Here is a 23,210-nt window from a genome sequence, read left to right on the forward strand (position 1 = left end):
AGATTATTGCTATCAAGCCCTTCCGACAAGGATTAAAACCGAAATTTTTTCCGTAATTTTAGTTTTGTAAGGTGTCGGAAAAGAGGGTATAGTAGCTTTTAACAAATTTCTAATCTGCAAATGTCGAAAAAAGTGTGATCTAGGCAAATTGTATTTGTTAGACAATTGTTAAAAGGATGAAAAACAGTTATCAATGAATAAATCACGAAAACATACTATTCCCTTCCTTTTCCATATGGAAAAAGCTGAATCAACTCTGGATGGATGAAAGAAAAAAATTAGATTGAATGGGACTTGATAGATTAAATTTATTCAATCCAAAAAATTTACGAAGTTGAAACCATATTCGTATTGTATGTTTAACAATTGGGTTAATCATATGTTTACTTAATTTGGTAAGTGCAAAAGGGAGTGGAGCTCCTAAAATAGAAACTAATGAAAATTCAAGTACTGATTGGGACTCAAGGTGTACCCATTTGGGACATTGAATTACATCTGAATCTTGTATCCAAAAAAATTAAATATCTAATATTGATTGCCCAATAATATAATCTAAAGTTAGGCAAGGCCACAGCAGCTCGTGTCATGCGCCCTTTGTTCATTCTGATGTCGGGTAAAGGCAAGGACATTACTTGGGACGAAGAGGCCGCAGCCGCTTTCATCAAAGCCAAGGAAGCCTTGGCAGACGCCGCGATGCTGGTGCACCCCAGAACGGACTTTCCAACTGCCCTCACAGTGGATGCATCCAACACGGCAGTCGGTGGGGTGCTGGAGCAACTCATCAAGGGGCGCTGGCAACCCCTGGCATCCTTCAGCAGGCACCTACGGCAACCCGAACTCAAGTACAGTGTTTTCAACCGGGAGCTGTTAGCACTATATCTGGCCATCCGACATTTCAGGTATTTCTTAGAGGGCAGGCCCTTCACCGCATTCATGGACCACAAACCGTTGACCTTCGCATTCATGAAGGTGTCCGATCCCTGGTCGGCCCACCAGCAGTGACACCTGTCCTACATCTCCGAGTACACGACGGACATCCAGCATGTCTCGGGAAAGGACAATGTCGTGGCGGACACACTCTCCAGACCAGCTATCCAGGCCCTGTCCCGGGGGTGGACCATGCAGCACTAGCAGAGGCGCAGCAGGCAGACGACGAGTTACCCAGCTACAGGACTGCAGTCTCAGGTTTGCAGCTGCAGGACTTCCTAGTAGGCCCAGGTGGGAGGACCCTCCTGTGTGACGTGGCTACCGGCCAACCTCGTCCCATCGTCCCGGCAGCCTGGTGGCAGCGAGTTTTCAACTCTATACACGGTTTGGCACACCCATCCATCAGGACAACCGTCCGGATGGTCTCCAGCAGGTTCGTGTGGCACAGCCTTCGCAGACAGGTCAGTGAATGGGCCAAAGTGCGCATGCAGTATCAAGCAGCCAAGGTGCAGCAGCACACCAAAGTCCCGCCGCAGCAGTTCGAACCCACCCACCGGAGGTTCGACCACATTCATGTGGATATCGTGGGGCACCTGCCAGTGTCGAGAGGAGCACGGTACCTTCTAACTATGGTAGACCGGTTCACGAGATGGCCAGAGGCAGCCCCGCTCACTGACACCTCCGCCGATTCCTGCACCCGAGCGCTGATCGCAACCTGGGTACATGCTTTGGGGTACCGGCCCACATTACCTCCGACAGAGGCGCCCAGTTCACCTCCAGCCTGTGGTCAGCCTGTTGGGAGTACGGTTACACCACACTACTGCCTACCACCCACAGTCAAATGGACTAGTGGAACGTTTCCACCGTCACTTGAAATTGGCTCTCATGGCTCGCCTGAAAGGGCCTAACTGGGTGGATGAGCTCCCCTGGGTCCTGCTTGGAATCTGCACAGCACCCAAAGAGGACCTGCACACCTCGTCGGCCAAGCTGGTGTACGGCACACCCCTGGTTGTCCCAGGAGAGTTCCTACCAGCCCCAAGGGGGCAAGAGGAAGAACCCGCGGCAGTCCTGGACAGACTACGCGAGAGGCTCGACAACCTGGCCCCCATACCGACTTCACGGCACGGACAGATCCCCACCTGCATACTCAAAGACCTGCAGGACTGTAAGTTTGTATTTGTATGGAGGGGCGCACACCGGACACCGCTACAGCGGCCGTACGAGGGGCCGTTCAAGGTGCTCAGGAACAACAGGTCCACGTACGTTCTAGACATTGGGGGGGGAAGAGGAGGTTTTCACGGTGGACCGGCTCAAACTGGCCCACATGGACATCGCAGACTGTCGAGGTTCAGGCTCCACGGTGCAGGGGCAGACCGCCCAAACAGTGACTGATCCAGGCTGTGCACTTTGGGGGTTTATCGCTGGGGGGGGGGGGGTTATGTGGTGACCCACCTTTGACACAAGTGAACCAGCTCCAAAGTCGGCATGCACGTCAGCAGACAGGCCAGCCACAAAATGGCACTGGGCCTTCTTCTTCAACAGCAAGGGGAGAAAGCCCGCGCACGGGAAGAGGTTCAGTTGGCGCATCTCTGACATCATTGCCGCGCGTCGAGCACGGGAACTTAACTGCTTAAAAGCCAGCGTGGGAAGATTCGAATAAACCAGTCTTGAGTTCAATGTGTCGTTATTCCTAGCTCAGTGCGCAGCCCATCGCTACAATCCTATAATTCTTCATGACCATAGTTTTTTGTACATTCTAAATCCAGTCACTTCCCCTTCAAACTTAAAAAGCAACTTTTCCCAGGATGGCTCGGAATGTATGTTGAATGGCATAAGGTCAAGCATGGTCATTGTTTTCTTAGCCAGTATGCAAATACAGTGCGGTTGTACTGAAACTACGAAAAATTACTGCTAATATAAATACATAGTTACTTATTTAATTGACTTGCCAATTAAATATTAAAATTTACCGTTTCCTTAGCAGCTGGAGGGTTAACTGCAGGATGACTCATTCACTGATACAGTAGGCTTAAGATTCCACACTAAGTTAAAAACCAACAAAAATACTTTCCATACATTACAGAGAAAAAAAATTTCAAGATAACAACTGCATTTCCAGTTTATTTACTCTCACCACAAGTGTAAATGATTGTGAAGTGTGTTATAGTGAGGCACTTTTAAAAAAAATCAAGGTGATCAGGCAACATTGGCATGCCTTTGTGAGATGAAAATCATGCTTGAGCAATTCATTAGAGTTCTTTGAAGATATAATAAGTTCTTTGAAGATATAATAGGTTCTGTGGATAAGGGGGATGTAACAAGTAGTGTGCCACAGAAATCAGTGCTGAGGTCTCAACATTGTACTATTTATCTGAGTGTATGGATGAAGGTACCAGAGGTATCATTGCTAAATTTGCTGATGATACCAAGATAGTTAGGAAAATAAATTGTCAAAGGTACATAAGGAGGCTACAAAGCAATATGGAAAGCTAAGCAAGTATAATGTGGAAAAACCTGAAAATGTCCATTTTGGAAGGAAAAATAAAGAAGGGTATTATTGAGATTGTGAGAGATTGCAGAACTCCAAGATGCAGAGGGATCTGTGTGGTCTAGTCCATGATTCACAGGTAAAGAAAGCAAGTAGAACAGCTTGCAGAATGTTGGTGTTTATTGCTATGGGAATTCAGTACAAACGTAGGGATGTTATCTTTCAGTTATGCAGGGTATGATTGCTGCTGGAATTTAGAAAAGACAGAGGGAACTAGGTAGAAACCTAGACTAGCATGCCTATTTTCATTAGACAAACCACTTATTGCTGATATTAGTCTTGCAATCATTCTCTGAATTGCTTCCAACACATTTACATCCTTCTTTTTAATAAGGAGCCTAACACTGGAGACAGTTCTCCAGATGTAGTAAATTCCGGTTTTCTACTTACTTTACCTGTGAATTACAGACTAGACCACACAGATCCCTCTGCATCTTGGTCATGTGGAAAGCCCTGATCCAGTCAACCTGGCAAAAGCTGACTGCTGTTTCCTGCTCAATCCTCTAAAGAAATATTGCCATCAGCTCCTAATAACATCAACACCCAAAGTGGCAAAATAAGGACAGATGATCTTGTTGCCTCTGTTAGAAATCTCATCTTGTCAGTTGCTGGTGACTCCAGTTGACAATTGAAGGGTTAGTTGTCAGGTCAATTGAGAAATATGACCACCTTGTGATTTTTTTTTTGTTTGTCAATATTACAACTGCAAGTACTGTTAACTTCATTGTGGAAACGTGGTAGGAAGGTTAACTGATGTTAACAGGTGAAAGAGTTAAAATAAGCACAATCTTTAAATAGAATTTCAGAGGGAAACACTATTTTCCAGATGAAATTTCTAGGTTTGTAGTCCTTGTTAAAACTGCCCAACTCCAACATTCCTTCTTTAAGAAAACATTTTGGGAAGAAGCCCTGCAGGACTTGCTATGGATTTCCAACTCGGAAGAAATTGCTGGGATGATCTTTTCAGTGGATTTTATACTGCATATCCATTATTGAGTTGAAAGGCATCAGTTTTCCTGTTCCTGGAAGTTAATTCAGGCATCCACGGAGATCAAAGTCAGAGCCCTGAAAGTGTAGATCAAAGGCGCTTTGCCGGGTAGGAGCCAGCCATTGCCAAATTCTTTATCATGTATGTGAGTGCCAAGATCAGCATCCAGAAATGGGAAGGAAGATGATCCTAACTTAGTTCAATGGAAGTCATAAGTATTTCACAGACTTGCCACTCAATATGCTTCTGATTTCTATGGCATTACCGTCACTGTATCTGAACAAATTAATTCTACATTACTATTAACACAAAACAGTCAGCTAAACCAGTCAGCTAAACTCTCTTCATTCATCTTCAACTGCTTCTCCCTGATCAGCAGCCAGCTCAAGCTGCTTTTCATGTTGCAAGAGTGTAAATCATTCTTCAGAGGGAGGAAATGTAATAAATAATACTTTAAAAAAAATTATTCTCCTGGAGAGTTTATAAGAAAACCCTATTACTTCTTATCTCAGTATATTCGTAATTTGCTCACATTGTACAGCTGAGGAGGACACCCAGCCCAAATATCAGCTCACTTTAAGTAGGAAGAATTTTAATAAAACAAGTTAGTCTGAATTTTTCATGTGTTGAATTTTCAAAAGGTAACATGCATGCTGACAAAATCTTCTCTTTGAAGTATTTACAAAGTCTATGTGCGTTGCATTCAGAAAAAAAAGCATAATAAATTGCCTTAACAATTATTTTGTGCAACTCAGCAACGTGTTTATAATTGTTATTCAAAAAATCTAGATCGGGTATTAGAACACGCAGGATCCCACAAACGACTAGTTATTGTAACTTGCAGAATTTTAGGGGTGATGGTGGAATTTGCAACTTGAGTCTTCATAATAAAATATTTACATTTCAAAGAACAATTTTGACTTTGTATGTATATGCCAGATATTAGACCTGTAGTGGATTATATAGCCAAAAACTACTGTTGGAAGCCAAATTGCATTAGACTCTCAGACCCAAGTTTAAGAATCTAACTGTATTTTAATTTAATTCACCTAGTTATACTAAGTGCTTCAAGCTGGTGTATGCATGAAATGTTTGCATTGTTATCCATCTCTGATCACACATCATCAAGCCAAACTGTACTCAGCAACAAATGCATTGAATAAGCAAATAATCTGTCAGCCCTTCTTTCATATGAATAATATATGATTGGCACAGGGTACAGTAGCCAGCCTATCCATACCAATGGCTTCTTTTCCCACTCCTGGAGTATGCTGGGGATTCAGTGTTGTCCCTCAGCTTTTCCATACTAAATGTTGCCCCATCCCCCAACAACACCATCCACATCCTGGACTTTGGTGAAGATCTCAATTTTCACCATATTTATGGTGCAAATTGGACAACTTCTGGCATCTGGTGAGTGCGGTCCGACACAGTACTCAGAAACTGGTTGTCTTATTTGCTCAACTTAGTCTTTGCCAAAAGACATGAGACACAAACCCATGGAATATTTACCTCCTTTTAACCCACTAAATGTTCCAAGAAAAATTAGGCCACAAATATTCAGACTCAACTCAATTTTTAGGGGGAGTACCTCTCTCTTAGTCCCATTTTTCTTTTCCTTCCTTTCAATTTCTGTACATGATTTTACATTGTATTAACTATCCTAATTTATATTTCATTGGCCCAATCTTATATTCTGCAAGTATTTAGTGTAGTTGCCTATTGTGGGTTGATGGGACTATGGAAGAGGGTAAGGGCATTGGGGTTGAGTTGTGGATGGGAAATTTGAAAGGATGGGGTTTCCAAAAGCCCTACCTTTTCTCTGCATGTTTGCAACTAGATTGTCAAGATAAAAAGCCTGCACTGGGCTAACTGACAACTCCAGTGGGAGAGATGATGCTCTGAGTACTTGGTCTAATGGCAGGAGGTAGCAGATTGATCCATAAAGGTCCAATTCTGGGGCTCAAATCCCAAATCCAGCATTCTTCATGCATTATGCAACAAACACACAGCTGAACCTGGATCCAAATCACAGATTTTACATGCCATGCTGGGAAGTCCACAATTTTCATTCACATTCTATTTTTCTAAGCAAGTCTTTCAACATCTGTGAGTGCTTGAATAGGTGTTAAGTGCAGATTTAAGAATAGCTTCATGAGGAAAGAGGCAAGTTTAGTAAGGCTGCAGCAAAAGAGCAGGGAAGTGGGTTCAATTGGACATCATTTTCAAGGAGCCTCCTTAGCATCTGATAGGCTGAGATGATCAAATATAAACATGCATGAATTGCGGATGTTCAAAGGTAAATGTTTTCAAGGGAAAGATCACATATGGAAGTTCCTAGAAAGTGAAAATCTAAAGAAAAAACAGAAAATGCTAGAAATCTGAAATAAAAATGGAAACTGCTGGAAAAACTCAGGAGGACAAAAGCATCTCTGCAACAGCATCTTCAGCATTTTTAATTCTTATTTCAGTAAGAAGCTTTCAACAGAACAGGTTACTTATATCGAGAAACAGATTCATTACATGCTTGTAATTTTTTGCCTTCTTTTCATAGACAAAAGTAATTCTTATCAGACCAGTGATTACCTGGGAACTATAGATCAGTGTCTAACATCTGGAGGAGGTAAGTTGCTGGAAGGGATTCTGTGGAACAACATATAGGTCTATCTGGAAAGACGGGTTGATTAAGTGCAGTCAGTATGGCTTTGTGTGTGAGAGATCATTGATTGAATTTTTTGATGATGTAACCAAGAAGGACGAGGGCAGGGCAGTAGATGTGGTCCAGTTGGATTCCAGTAAGGTCTTTGATAAGGTTCCACATGGTAGGCTGCTCTGGAAGGTTAGATCGCACGGAATTGAGGGAGAGTTGGCTAACTGGATACACAATTGGCTTGACGGTAGGAAGCAGAGGGTGGTGATGGAAGGTTGTTTCTTGGACTGGAGGCCCAGGGGTTGGTGCTGGGCCCATTGTTGTTTGTCATCCATATCAACGATTTGGATAAGAATGTACAAGGAATGGTTAGTAAGTTTGCAGATGACACTAATACAGATGGTATAGTGAACAGTGAAGAAGGTCATCAAAAATTACAGGGGGGCCTTAATTAGCTCAGTAAGAATGGCAAATGGAGTTTAATTCAGGGAAAATGTGAGGTGTTGTATTTTGGAAAGTCAAATCAGGGTAGGACTTTCACAGTGAATGGTAGAGCCCTGGGGAGGGTTGTAGAATAGATGGGCCTTGGAGTTCAGGTATATGGTTCCCTGAAAGGAGTCAGAGGGAGACAGGGTGGTAAAGGCTTTTTGGCACACTGGCCTTCATCAGTAAGGGCACTGAGAAATTGGGATGTCACATTACAGCTGTTGCAAATCACTGGTGAGACCACACTTGGAGTACTGTGTTCAGTTTGGTCAGCCTGCTATAGGAAAGATGCCATTAAGCTAGAAAGAGTGCAGAAAGGATTTACGAGGATGCTGCTAGGACTCGCGGGACTGATTGATGGAGAGAGGTTGAGCAGACTAGGATTTTATTCATTGGAGCGTCGCAGAGTGAGGGATGATCGTATAGTGCATAAAGTCATGAGGGGCATAGATAGGGTGAATGCACACAGTCCTTTTCCCAGCGTTGGGGAATCAAGAACTAGAAGGCATAAGTTTAAGATGAGAGGGGAGAGACTTAAATAGGAACCTGAGAAGCAACTTTTTCACCCTGAGGGTAGGTATATGGACCCATTAAACAGAACATACATGTACAGAAAGGAGTCACAGATGAAAACTGCTCAATTACAATAAAGTCTCATTCTCTTGGAGAATATCAAAACCTGCAATGTCACAACAGCCAATCAACTGAGAGAGATCAAATGAAGGAGTTCTTCTTTTTCCCTTGGCTTTTTGAAATTCATGCAGTTATTTTGCAGGTGTATGGCTTAACTCCACAGGGCTAACTTTCCAACCCAATCTAAAGTTTTCCAATGTAAACATAGCAATTAAAATCTGCATATAGTTCTTTTTAGGTGGATTCTTTTCCCTTGATTTAGTTAAAAAGTCACGTGTCATTCCTATCTACTGAGAAAGCAACAATGATATTTAGGTTTTACTATAGATTATAAATAATTAAAGAATTTTAATTAGTCCACAGAGAACTTGGTAAGTATATCTGAATGTACATGTACTTAAAATTAGCAGTAAAATTTCAATTCTAGTCTCTGTGATGAGGTCATATATGTTGAGAATGGGATTAGCAAAATCACTTCACAGTCCTATTACATCTATTAGAATCATAGAAATGTACAGCAAGAAACAGGCTTTTTCAATCCACCTCATCCATGCAGACCCTAACGCCTATCTATGCTAATCCCATTCTCCCAATGCCAATAGGCCCGTATCCCTCTACACCTTTCCTATCTAAGCACTCAAGAAAATCACTAACACCAGAAAGTTTTTTTGTCTATTGCTCTTTACTTTTCTTCTATATGTTACCTGCTATGAATCCCCATGCCTGTAAAACATCTTTCAGAATGGTACTTTAACCAAAGTATTAAAATAAGATCAGACTCCTACTATGCAATTGGGAGCCCAGTTTAAAATTCACTGCTGCTGTATGAGTTTTTCAGAGGGGGCAGTCAACAGAAGGCAGAACCTGCCAGTTGCACAAGGTTGATAGTTTTTCAACATTCTTACTGAACTCGGTGAAGTGGCAGTAAAGTCCCCCAAAGGCCTCAAATAAATCTTCAGCTTTTAGCCTCCCTGCTCTTTCGGAATCACAGCCTCCCACACCTTGACATCAGAGCCACACCCCTTCCTCCTGATCACCAACCTCCTCCGTCGAACTGCCAAAGAAGTCAGAACAGATGTCAAATCATGACATATGTCAGTGATAATAAAAGTGCTTTTGAGTTCTGATCCTACCAACCTCTTGCAGATGGTGGGGTCTGGCTCGCTGATGCTAGTGATGTGGGCAAGACCAACATCAAAGGGAAGACTTGCCAATAAATATCAACTGAATAGTTCCAGTTCAGAGCAGACCTGTCCTGAAACATTACTGTCCCTTTCCCTCCACAGACACTGCCTGACCTGCTGAATTCCTCCAGCAGTTTGGTTTTTACACCAGATTCCAACACATGCAGTCTCTTCTGTCAGCATTATATCCAATCTCCTCTGAGGCTTTTATGATGTCTGTATCTAGCTGTAGCTAAAATGAAGGAAATACTTGTAGGATTGCCTAACACCCAAATTTTCCTTAACAATTTTGCATACAGATCATCTCCAAAACGTTTCCATAAAAATATGATTCCCAAACAACTGCTTTGAGCTTTTAATTTTATGTGGTTAGTTGACATTGTCCAAATAGCTTTCTGCTTTTGACTTTAAAGAAAGGAATAATACTTTGATTTCCCCTCACTTTGCTCTCCTTTTATTAAACAGCTGATTTGGGATTTACCACAAGTTTCTTTCATAACTGCTGAAGACATTTACCCGTCTTGTTCTTCTTTCCATTATCATATACTGCTTGCAATGAAAGGAACTCACAAACTATCAATATTTTCTTAGTCCAAATTAATTACCAGGGGAGATGATCCTTAAATAATTATAAAGACCATCAATATTCAAATCATAGCTCAGAACACACTTATATTATTTTGAAACAACATTCTTCATTGGATAACGTCCAGCAAATAATTTACTTCATCAGCTAAAACCCACGCCTTTAATTAACCATGCCCTTGCAATGGTATTCTGTACTTCTTTCCCTCCTCATAGCCACAGCTGATAGCATGCCCCATGAATGACAATGAAGCAAGTCCTTTAAATGGGGCTGAGTGCACTGAGCTCATGCTTTGACAGCTGTTGTGTAGTGTTCTAATTGTTCCTGGACACTGACAGAATGGTTAAATAAACTCTCTTGAGTTAGTAGCTCATTGGACGACCTACATTCTAAACATTGCTGGACTATTAGAAATAACCTTTAAGCAAATTAGCTAACAGATGTCAAATGTTCTACATAAATGTTACAAAATGTACCATGATCCATATGAAAAAATATAAACACTGGAAAACAATGTTGCAGCAAAGCAAGTTGGAATGAATATGTTGTTTGCAATTTTCTTGTAATTTAATCATTACTGCTCAGCCAAAATTTCATCTATTGCAATAGACTCTGTGCCTACAATAATGGTCTGTTCAAAGATCAATTCATTTTGATTGTGATAGTCTACTTGCAGTTGCTGTTTGTAGGCAAACCTTTGATGTTAATTTAATTTGTCAATCAGCAAAGGATTCTTGTGTTTGACACTTGCATTCCTGCTTGCTGCTTCAGTGCAACTTCGTCTTCCTAGTCTCTTTCCATTTGTCTTCTTGTTGTCCTGACACGTTCTGATCAGTCAATAATTTTGCAAAATTATTAACCTTTGATTCCATAATATCTCCTGCATTTTCCTGGTGGTACATTATAACTAGCACCAAAAATAGTTTTAAATAATGAAAAATCATTTTCACCTTGTTTAAGCAGACATCAAATTTTACAGTAGTCATTAGCAAGCTTGACAAAAAATGAAGCAAGTCTGAAACTGAGTACAACTAATTCGAGATTCAGATGAAAGTAAAAAATACAGCAAAAGAACAAAAGCAGAATTGTTTCTAAATTTCCATTTAATTTATATTAAGACTTGCAAAATATAATGCTGCTTTTCATTTCATTTTCAGTAAATGCATCAGCAATACCCCTGGTAAATACAGATTTTTTTAAAGATGATTTTCAATGGCAAGAGTGACCAGACTACGAATCCTTAATGGATCCATAATTACATTGTGGTAATTGTTCAAATAATTGAATTCAGAACTATTCTGTGCTGATTAGAGATGGTGATTATGCAGCAAAAAATGGAGTGTGACTGCCAGAATGAGTAACAAATTCTGATGAATGATGCTGTGCACCTTACTTATTAAATGGAACAGGAATAATAAGCTTTAGTCAATATCTTCTTATTAAATGTGTTTGAAGAATTTCAGTTCAAGTTTTACATCTCTAGGCAAAATAATAAAAACTGAGCAATAAACTTATTGTTTTCAGGAAAATCTGCAGGACTTCAAATCTTTTGCAGATGTGAGTGAGTGCAGTTGAATAATTTGGGGACAATTTATAATAGAATCCAAAATGAGAGAGAAAATACTTCTCCTTCACAGGCTTCTCCTGTGTATCTGGGGTTGAAAAATCACTTGTTTTCTGTATTAAACAGTAGCTGTGACTGACACCTTTGTAGAACAGGTGGCAAGGATTTCTGCAAGGTTCCTTTATTATGAGTTTATTTCCAGCTTTCTCGAAACAGTCTCTATTTGAAAATAAATATTTCAACGTCACTTTAGCCATCAAGTGTATCATCTTAGTACTGAAATATTTTTCCATTAATTGATGATCTTGGAGCACATTTATATTATGGAACATTATTTGAGAAGATGATCAACATTACATATGGTCTTGTAAATCAAACTAACCAAGTACTTATTTGGTGCTGCTTTTACACCTTGTAGGTTCTTGTCAAAAGGATCCACATAACTGACTCGTGCCAACTACCACGACAGATACTTAACATTATGAAATGGAAACATTTTCCTTCCAAACCTCTTGCATTCATAATTTTAGGGGAGGAGAGAGCAAGGGAGAGCTTAAAGGAAGAAATTCCAGGTTTAGGATCTTGGCAGATGAAGACCTAATGTCCATTGGTGGATTGAAGTAAATGGCACAAGGGGCCAAATTTTGTGAAACTTAATGTTCTGGGAGAATTGTAGGGCTTGAAGAGATAGAAAGGGGTTAGACCATGGAGAGATTGGAAAATAAGGATAAGAATTTTAAACCTGAGGTGCAGCTCAACCAGGAACCAAAGTCTGCTGAAGAACCATTGTCTGAACTCTAGCATACTGCAATCATGTTGTCACCATTACCATGGGTTGGAAATCTAATCCATACCCAGCTGTGCTATTTTGAATAACCTCAGCTATTTCCATGCCAGACATCTTGATAAAATCTACAAGAAATGCTTCGGATCACAAAGTTTGCTGCAGGTGCTTAATGGAGCATACTTGGTCCTATCTGCTGCATGTGTGATCTACTGAAATTTGCATGGTAAATTATTGATAAGTATTTAGCCTCTTTAATTTGAAGCATGCTTGTTATTCTTCAATGAATTTATTTTGGCTATCCTATGACAAGTAATATATTAAAGCCTTTCATTTTGTGCCTGTGCACCCTGCCACACTTCATTTAGAGCCAACAATTCATTAAGTTAAAAGATAAATTTATCACTCAGTCTGGATGTGTGCCATGAAAAGTTAATCTCCATGAAGCCTTGGCATCACTGAAGGTGCAACAGTTTGATACATAGCAGGTATTTTTAAAAACATTTCCTTTTTTGACAGTTTCTCCTTTTTGAATGGGAAAAGCACCATTTTTGAAAATCAATCATTATGGCTAAGTACATCATCCTAAAATTATGCAAATATGCAAGTGAAGATTTTTAGCATATACCAGTTTTAGGCCAATATTTATTTAAATTGAAGGCAGTTAAAGTTATTTCTTTTAACAATATTCAAAGTATTCTGGATGCTTTTTCCAGATAATAGAAGAAAACGGTAACAAAAATACTTTAGGTCCTGCTTGCATTGTTCAATGTTAACGTATTTTGTCCAAAATGGAAACAAAGTTATAGATATTTCAGAACAATCAAAAAATCAAAACTCAACTGTTAAGGAAAGAAATATAATTGAAATAAAACTTCCTGAACAATATATCAGAGAGAAAATATTATTTTACTATTCCTTTCATACTTCCAAAATAATATTCTGTGGCATGCAAATGAATTCCCTGAAGATCTAAATAATCTAAGATTAAGCATGCTGTTTCGTTTAAAAACAAATAAAATTTATCATTGTACCAACAAACGATTTTGGCTTGGAAAATTTCAAAAGATTATGTAAAATAAGTATAAAATAAATCGTCAGTTGCTGCACGAAAATCATGTTCCAGAGAGAAATTGCAACATTTGCCATCACAGAATTAATGAAAAGAATGATGAACATATATGTGGAAACTGGTTCTGGTTAATAACATGTGATAAAACTGCAGAATATAACAAACCCACTAAAGAATGGTTAGTTAAGTTACAGCAATAATTCACAACAGAAATACACTGGGCAAAATATAATTTCCATCTCCATCCGCGGTTTTGTTCTGTAACTAGCTGAAACCCCTGAACAAAAGAGATCTTATAATATTAATTTATTAAATAATGCAACGTATAGGTGCTTGCTTCCTAAATCTCATTCAATTCAAATAATCAACACAAGATTTTGAAAATGAAATTCTGACAGTAAAGATGGGTATGAGTGTTAGTGGAGAATTCCAATGAAGGTGATACATTAACACTGCATCACCTTCCCCACCCCCCCATACAACAGCACATCATCCTCTCCTCACCTTACCCCTACTTCAAACTCATCAAATCCTTTTCAATGATCTTAGTCATTAATGTTCATTAATGAATTGAAGTGAAATGATCAACCATTTTTTGTGGGCTAAAAGTGCCTTGTTGAAAGGTTGTGCGCTGTGCTTGCTTGTCTTACACATGTGGTCTGGCCAATGAGAAGATACAATCCAGCATTTTCATCTGTATGGAAATACTATAGCTGGCCATTGTAAGAAATTAACAGGTTTAATCAGCAATTGTTTTATAGACAGCCATAATAGAAAAGTACAAGTTGTCCCCAAACTGCAGCAACAGCTTTATAATTATTCTGTCAGGCAAGAATCATAATACAACTGTGGCTAAAGTGGCATTTTATTGAGTAATGTGAACAGCACTACAGTGGTTTCAAAGGATGCTTCTCCAGATTTTTCAGTTAATATACTTTTTGGCTGCAAGAAACTTTTCCTGGAGACATTCTGTTTCAAATTTTCTGACACTTCGTCAAACTAACGTCAATGGTTGTGACTCAGTTAATCTAAGGAAATGCCAAGAATACTGCAAATGTCGAGTATGTTTCTGATTGCTTTCAGTGATTTTTTGAATTTTGTGTTTTGATTGCTCTGTATGTCTGCCAGTTCACAGCATACTAAAAAAGGGAAGATCATTTTGTGCATGATTCATATATCCAGCAGTTACAGGATGGCAGGACTGCTAATTAATGATTTCTGTCTTCTTCTGGCCTTTTTTTTTGTGGATTTGTTTTTCTCCTAAATCACTTCTGAAGCAACGAGCTTGTTCTGCACAATTTACAGGCAGTTGACTAGGTCCCAGAATAACCTCATTCTCCAGAATGGGGGCTCTGAGACATTCATGCAAAATGAGGCAAAGGAAGGAGACACCCCTCAGCGTCACAGGATTCTGAAGACAAATTTCTAATAAGAGAAAGGACACTGGTAACAGGGGTGTACTTGGAAGTGTTCTGTAAATCCATTTTGTAGGCCTGGTAAGTACAATTGATAATAATCTCTGAGAACCAGGAACTTCTAAATATGCCTGTACTCTACAGATCAACAATTACCCAATGTGCTTACATCAGGTGCTTGATGATACTATGACATTTACATGTTTACATACATAAATATCGCACCACTTTACCTCTTTGAAAGAGCATTTCACATATGTAGAGCATTTACAGGTACCCTGTTGCTTCAGTCTCTAGTGTTGTGGCTATTTCTTGACCTGACTAATGTGTGATATCCTGGCTCAACTCGCTCTTCAGTAGTTGGCTCTGCATTCAATTCTGGAAGAAATTTTGACATCATATATTTCTTGAATATATTCTGGTGTGTCTCCCACTACAGGCGGACACTTTAGACTTTTCTTCAAGTCACACAATATATTGTTTCGTATGGCTGTCTTATCAATATGAGTGTTGTATTTGCGCATTGATTTCAATGCTCACACTTTCTTGCGTTGTCCAAATTGTTACTCTTGACCTCTTCCCAAAGTGTTGATGGATTCCACATCATGATTTCACTTTCATTTCATCTGCTGTCACTCCATCAAGCGAGGCCGTAGTAAATTCAAGTTTGAAGTCTGTGGCACATCAACAGTTCTAGGTGAATACTGAGGTAGAATTAGGTCTTGTACAATTTTAGTAAGAAATGAGCAAACAACAATTTGTGGCTAAAATTGTACGGCTTTGGAAAACTGGAGTCTTCATAGATTTCTTAAGAATATGCATGAACCTTTGCACTGCATCTTAGGAGTCTGGGTAGTAATGAGGAATGCTTGAAGTGGTTCCATCAGGCAGACACAGCATGGATTCAGGAAGGGCAGGTCCTGTTTGACAAACCTACTGGCATTCTTTGAGGGCATAATGAGTGCAGTGGACAGAAAGGAACAGGTGTATGTTGCATACTTGGATTTCCAGATGGCATTTGATAAGATGCCACATAAAAGACAGCCATAAGATAAGGATACATGGAGTTGAGGGTAATGTATTAGCATGGATAGAGGATTGGTTAACCAACAGAAGGTAGAGAGTTGGGATAAATGGGTGTTTCTCTGGTTGGCAATCGGTGGTGAGCAGGGGTGCCACAGGTGTCGATGCTGGGCCCGCAACTGTCCTCGATATACATTAACGATTTGGAAGAGGGGACCAAGTGTAGTGTATCTAAATTTGCTTATGGTACTAAATTGAATGGAAAGGCAAATTGTGCAGAAGATGTGGAGAGTCTGCAGAGAGATATAGATAGGTTAAGTGAGTGGGCAAGGGTCTGGCAGATAGAGTACAGTGTTGGTAAATGTGAGGTCATCCACTTTGGAAGGAAACACAGAAGATCAGATGATTATTTAAATGGTTAAAGATTGCCGCATGCTGTTGGGCAGAGGAACTTGGGAGTGCTGGTACATAAATCGCAAAAGGTTGGTTTGCAGGCGCAACAGGTTATCAAGAAGGCAAATGAAATGTTGGCCTTCATTGCTAGAGGGATTGAATTTAAGAGCAGGGAGGCTATATTGCAACTGTACAGGGTATTGGCGAGGCTGCACCTGGAGTACTGCGTGCAGTTCTGGTCTCCTTGAGGAAAGATATACTGGCTTTGGAGATGGTGCAGAGGAGGTTCACCAGGTTGATTCCAGTGATGAGGTGGTTAGCCTATGAGGAGAGATTGAGTTGCCTGGGACTATACTCACTGAAATTCATAAGAATGAGAGGGGATCTTATGGAAACATATAAAATTATGAAAGAGGTTGACAAGATAGAGGCAGCAAGGTCATTTCCACTCCTAGGTGAGACTAGAACCAGGAGACACAGCCTCAAGATTGGGGGATATAGATTTATGACAGAGATGAGGAGAAACTGCTTTTTCCAGAGAGTAGTGAATCTGTGGAATTCTCTGCCCAGGGAAGCAGTAGAGGCTACCTCATTAAATATATTTAAGACACAGTTAGACAGATTTTTGCATTGTTGAGGAATTAAGGGTTACGGGAAAAGGCAGGGAGGTGGGTCTGAGTCCACGGCCAGATCAGCCATTATCTTATTGAATGGTGGGACTGGTTCAAAGGGCCAGGTGGCTTACTCCTGCTCCTATTTCTTATGTTATTGTATGTTATGAAGCATTCAAACAGATATGATGTAAATTAGGATCTATTACCTTAATTTTTGGGCTGTAAAAAAAATCAAACATTCTGCAGCTGTACATGATCCCATATTCAACTTCAATCCAATTAGGATGACCACTAAAAGGACCAGACCACTAAAAAGGATCAGACAATTCAAATCTTTTTTTAGTGATACAGTTGCACATCCAGAGTTTGACACTTATCTGAACTGGTCCAGTGTTTGAAAGAATGCTTCAAGACTTGCTTCAGAAGTTGTGTTGTCTCAACACTTTTGGCAACTGGGACTGGAAAGAATTCATTCACCAGTTGAAAGGTAAAGACTGTGTTCTCGCTAACTGCATCAGAATCTTTGTGTAGTAGCCTGGATAAACCTTCTGCAATTATGATGGAAGGATGCTGACCTGAAACATGAACCCCATGTCTCTCTTCATAAATTCTACCTGGCTTTCTGAGTATTTCCAGCATGTTCTGTGCTTATTTTCAGTTTTATATGGAAGATGAATACATAACTGGTATTTTCATATTAGAATAATGGAATTGCCCACCTTTGCACTCAATAAGCTGCCATGGCTGAAATCCTGATTTTAGACCAATACATCCAAAAGTGGTCTATGATCCATGTCCTATATTTAAGCTCATCCCAACAGAAACTAGTAAGAATTCTTCACTCATAATACTGGTTAAGTAAAATACAAAATGCAGACACTATCAGCTTCTTCTGGTCATCATCATTGATGTGACTGATGAGAGTGCCCACCCCATGCTATGAGGTGTCATACATGAGCTTCAGTGTCCTTTTATAAGATTGTACCATTAAAAATTCCCATTATAAGCACTGTTAGTATGATGACCAATATCTCTCCATTGATCCTCATCTCATCCCCATTTTTCTTTCTTGTTTTAAACAGTTGGTATAAACGCTGCTGTGGTCTGGAAAAAAAAAAATCGAGAAAATATTGAACTATACACAAAAATGATTGAGCTTGGCCCCATTTCCTGGTCTCTTCACCTTTACAATGGCTTCATCTTCATCCTTAACAGGTATTAAACCATTGGCTTTTACCTTTAATGCTTAATGAACAATTTCTGATTTGAAAATGTAATTTTGTTCAAGTTTCCCCTTATGGTAAGGTAATTGTTTGAGAACCTCTTCTAAAATATGAAGATAGTCTTCCTCAATTGTAGTGGCATTAGGGAGGTCATCCTAATTACACAGACCATGGTCTATTCTGTGCATGATCTTGTCTATTGTCAAATGGAAAATCTTCAATGATGATTTAACTCCATATGGCAATTTTGTTAAAGAGTGAAGATCCTTATGCATATTTACAGCAAGGTAATGTTGAGTCTGCTTGCTGACCATATTCTTGACTACATGTACAAGTTGAACTTTGTGAAGAACTTGCCTCCTGCCAACTCCAAATAGAGATCGAGTTGTCAATAATGGATATTGCGAGCTAGCAACAACTTCATAGTTGCCTCTTAATCTAATTTTGTTATTATGGGCATAGCACAATAGGGGTTTGCTTTCATACAAAAATACCACACTCCTTTACCCCTTTTTGAAAGAGTGTTTCACACATGTACAGCAATTACAGGTTCAGTCTGTTAATGGGTGCATCTGGTATCTGTAACTAACAGCAGCAGGACAAGCATTCTTCAAGATTCTGCTTTAATAACTTAGCCAAGTATAATTTGGTAGTATCCACATAGACACCAAGCATCTCTCTCAAATTGAGAGCTTCAAGTTCCTGGGAGTGAATATTGCCAATAGCCTGTCCTGGTCAAATCATGTAGATGCCACAGCCAAGAAAGCTCACCAGTGCCTCCATTTCCTCAGGAGGCCAAAGAAATTCGGTATGTCCCCTTTGAAACTCACTAACTTCTATCGATGCACTATAGAACGCATCCAATCTAGATGCACCACAGCTTGGTATGGCAACTGCTCTGCTCAGGACCGCAAGAAACTGCAGGGAGTTGTGGACACAGCCCAGCCATCACGGAAACCAGCCTCCCCGCCATGGACTCTGTCTTTACCTCTCATTGTCTTGGTGAAGCAGCCAGCATAATCAAAGACCCCACCCACCCGGGACATTCTCTGTTCTTTCCTCTTTCATCAGGTAGAAGATACAGGAGCCTGAGGGCACGTACCACCAGGCTTAAGGACAGCTTCTATCCCACTGTGCTAAGACTATTGAATGGTTCCCTTATACGATGAGATGGACTCTGACCTCACGATCTACCTTGTGACCTTGCATCTTCTTGTCTACCTATACTGCACTTCCTCTGCAGCTGTGACACTTTACTCTGTACTGTTATTGTTTTTACCTGCACTACATCAATGCACTCTGTACTAACTCAATGTAACTGCACTGTGTAATGAATTGACCTGTACGATCGGTATGCAAGACAAGTTTTTCACTGTACCTCGGTACAAGTGACAATAATAAATCAATACCAAAATTGATCTTTGGATTTCTGAGACCATTCTTATCTAGCAACCTTTGCCACTCTTTGTAGCAAGCCATGATTATCAACAAATCTAATTGCTGGTCAGTATAACATTTTCAGTGCTGCTTCCACATGTTAGAGGAGCACTGATTCATCAGTTGATAGTTGACAGTAGATGGGCAAGAAAATTCCCACTGGCTACCATCTACTGTCCACTATCAACTGATGAATCAGTGCTCCTCTAACATGTGGAAGCAGCACTGAAAATGTTATACTGACCAGTGGGTCTGGAGTCAATGTAAGAGGGCTTCAATACTACTCCCTCCTGCCTATTTGACACTGTGCTGCCAGCTCTGGTGGGTTTGTCCGGATAGTGGGACAGGATGCACCCAGGGATTGTGATGGAGAAGTCTGGAGATTTCTGAAAGGTGGAATTCTGTGCATGGGAGATGTCAGGCAGTGTCTGGCACAGCTCTCACCTTTCTAGACACTTGTCCCCAGATGTTTTTTGAAGAAAGCTATGTAATAGCTTCTGGGCTGGGAATGACATTGTCATGTTAATGCTGAGGCCAAAGCCAGGTGGTCTGCCCAATTTCATTCTTTCTCTGTTTGAATGTAGCAATAATGTTACAGTTGAGTGACTTGCTCAACCATCTCAGAGGATATTTAAGAATTAACCACATTGGTGGGTCTGGAGTCATGTATAGTCAGACCAGGTATAGATGGCAGATTTCCTCCACAATGGAGCTTCATGAATCAAATGGTTTTTTAGTGACAATCTAGTCATTTCTGTGGTCATCACTACTGATGACTAGTTATTGTTTTACAAATTCCAGATTAAAAACGGAATTTAAATCCATTGCTGCTATGGTAGGATTTGAACTCTAGCCTTGGATTATTTAGTTCAAACCTTTGGATTACTTGCCCCATAATGTAACTGTCGTGCCAATCAGGTCACCACACAACTCAAGGCACCAGATGCATTTGCCCTCTAACTTTGTTCAATAGTCTCTTGTGTGACACTTCATTGAAAGCTACGTGAAAGTCCAAATACACCATATTCACTGGTTCACCCTCACTTACTCTGCCAATTTCAACCTCAAAAAAAACCCAATAGGTTTGTTGAACAATTTCCCTTCCATATATCCATGTTAATTTTGTTCAATCCTATTATTATTTCACAAGTTTCCTGTTACCACTTCCTTAATAATATATTCCAGCAATTTCCATACAATGGATGGAAACCATTCTGGTTGACAACTGACCACTATCTCTGCACCAGTTCCTTCAAAACCCTAGGATTCAGGTCATCAGGAGCTGGGGATTTATTTTGCTTTCAGTCTCACTAATTTCCTCAATACTCTTTTTGTTTTACTAATTCTAATTTTTTTTTGAGCTGCTCATTTACTCCAAAACTAGTAGTAAACCTTTATTATTTCTGAGCAGTTTATGATTTTTCTCCATGAAGACAGACCAAAACATTATTTAATTTTGGTTTTCCTTTTTCCCAATAATATTTCTCCAGTGTCAATCTGTAAGGAACACTATTAAATTTTGATAATCTTTTCCTTTTTACATATCTGTAGTGTTTCTCACTGGTGTACTTTTCCTTTGCTTAAAAATGCCTTGGTCTTCCTTTGCTGAAGTCTGGGATTTTTCATCATCAGAGTTTTTGTTCAAGCTATATCATGGATCTTTACAGAGTATTGTGATATCAGCACAGAACATCACAAACCTATAACATGCCACAGCAAATAAATCAGACTGTTTAGAACAGGATAAACAAAGTGGTGAATGTTGAAGGAAGTTTCTTAACCCTCAAGTCTTCAGTTTACTGACCACTTTAACATGAATTAAGGTTATATTCAAATTTGTTCGAATAGGTAACCATACATCCTTCAAAAGATTATTCATTTCACTCAATACTGCTGATCAAGCCAAGCCTTGGTTCAACTTTACTTTTCATCTTCTCTACTTGGGGGATAAAATGGCAGAGAAGATCACTGCCTGAATCTCTTGCTGCCTGATAGACTAACCCCACATCCCAACAACAAGCAATAGGGTTAGCTGAACCAATCACCCTGTTTCCGTCTAACATTTTAGCATGTTCATGTGTTACTACAGCAACCAGATATATCCTATACTTAAGTGTTTTTATTCTTTCATGGCATGCATGATAGATGTCAAGGCCAGCCTTTATCAACTATTCCTAGTGAATTACCTTTTGCAAGTGCTGCAGCCTGAGTGGTGTTCATACTCTCATAGTGCTGTTATCGAGGGAGCTCCAGGAGTTAGATTCAGCATTGATAAAGGAAAACTGATGCATTTCCAAATCAGGATAATATTTGGCATGAAGGCAAACTTTCAGGTGGTGGTGTCCCCATGCATCTGCCACTCTTGCCATTCTGGGTGGTGGAGGATACATTTGAAAGATACTATGAGAGAAGTCATGGCAAGTTGTGGCAGGGGATCTTGTAGACGATACCATAACAGTTATTTCATGCCAGCGCAGCAGGGAGTAAATATTGAGGTGGGTGGACTGTCAATCTAGTGAGCCGCAATATCAGAATCCTAAATTACATCGAACTTCTTGCAAGTTGCTATAGCAGCAGGAAGGAGAAATTCTGTGAGGAATCAGTATTCGAGTCACTCACCATAGAATATTCCGTCTGCTCCTACAGCCACAAGATTTATGTAGCTTGTCCAGTTAGACTCATTGTTTTTTTTCATTAAATTAGTCTCCGAGTTGTATCTTGACACAATCCTGACAGTATCAACCATTATTCCATTTTTTTTTAAAGAGGCTTGGGATATGTTCTGTTTATTCCAGTGAAAAAGTCTGATCAGAAGATCACAAGGCTTTCCAATAGTTATGGCAATTTCAAAGTATTGACCATCCAACTGACAGTCTGAGCAGGCATAAAGCTTGGAGTGGAAGAGCCTTAGCAAGAAATCTCTGAAAAATTTAAAGGAAATTTAGAGGAGATGTGTACCAATTTGGCAAAGTCCAGACAATACAAATATGATGATTCAAAAAGTGGACAGAAGGGAAGAGAAGACTATTCTGCTACTGAAAGATGCAAAGTTGGGGAGAATAATCAGCCAGTTTCTTATTCTGGGGATGTGCTGTAGTTTTATATATATAGGCACCTTAATAGTAATTCAAATTTAAGAACAAGTTGGATGGATAATGCAGAGCATGTGATTGATGGGATAATTTAGTCCAAATGGAAAGCGATTTAAATTGCAATTAATTTTGTGGTGGATAAGAAAGGAATTGTTCCAGAGATACTCAAACCACATGGAAGTAATTCTTAACTTGATACCACTTACTACAAACATATTGAAGACAAGGAAACTGAAAACTAGAGGAATAAGTTACTGTGAGTAAAGATGGGCCTGATAAAAGGTATACATTTTTTATTAAAGAATAGAAGGGACATGGAATGAGAAAAAGCCATTTGTCTCAACAGGCTTTATCCCTTTACAAAGAGCCTGAGGGCATGAGACAATTACTTGCCCTTGTGCTCAACCTCCTCAACAAGTAACCAAGCATCCAAGAGATAATACTATAAGATTTCTCCTACCCCAAGGACCATCCAGCAGAACAAAAGAATTTAATACGACCTAACTATCCACCTTTCTAACTGATCCATGGTGTACTAAAATACTTGATCACTGGTTCATGTTCAGATGTCTACTTGCTCCAGGCAAAATC

The sequence above is a fragment of the Pristis pectinata genome, chromosome 10, assembly GCF_009764475.1.
Source record: "Pristis pectinata isolate sPriPec2 chromosome 10, sPriPec2.1.pri, whole genome shotgun sequence".
NCBI lineage: Eukaryota > Metazoa > Chordata > Chondrichthyes > Rhinopristiformes > Pristidae > Pristis > Pristis pectinata.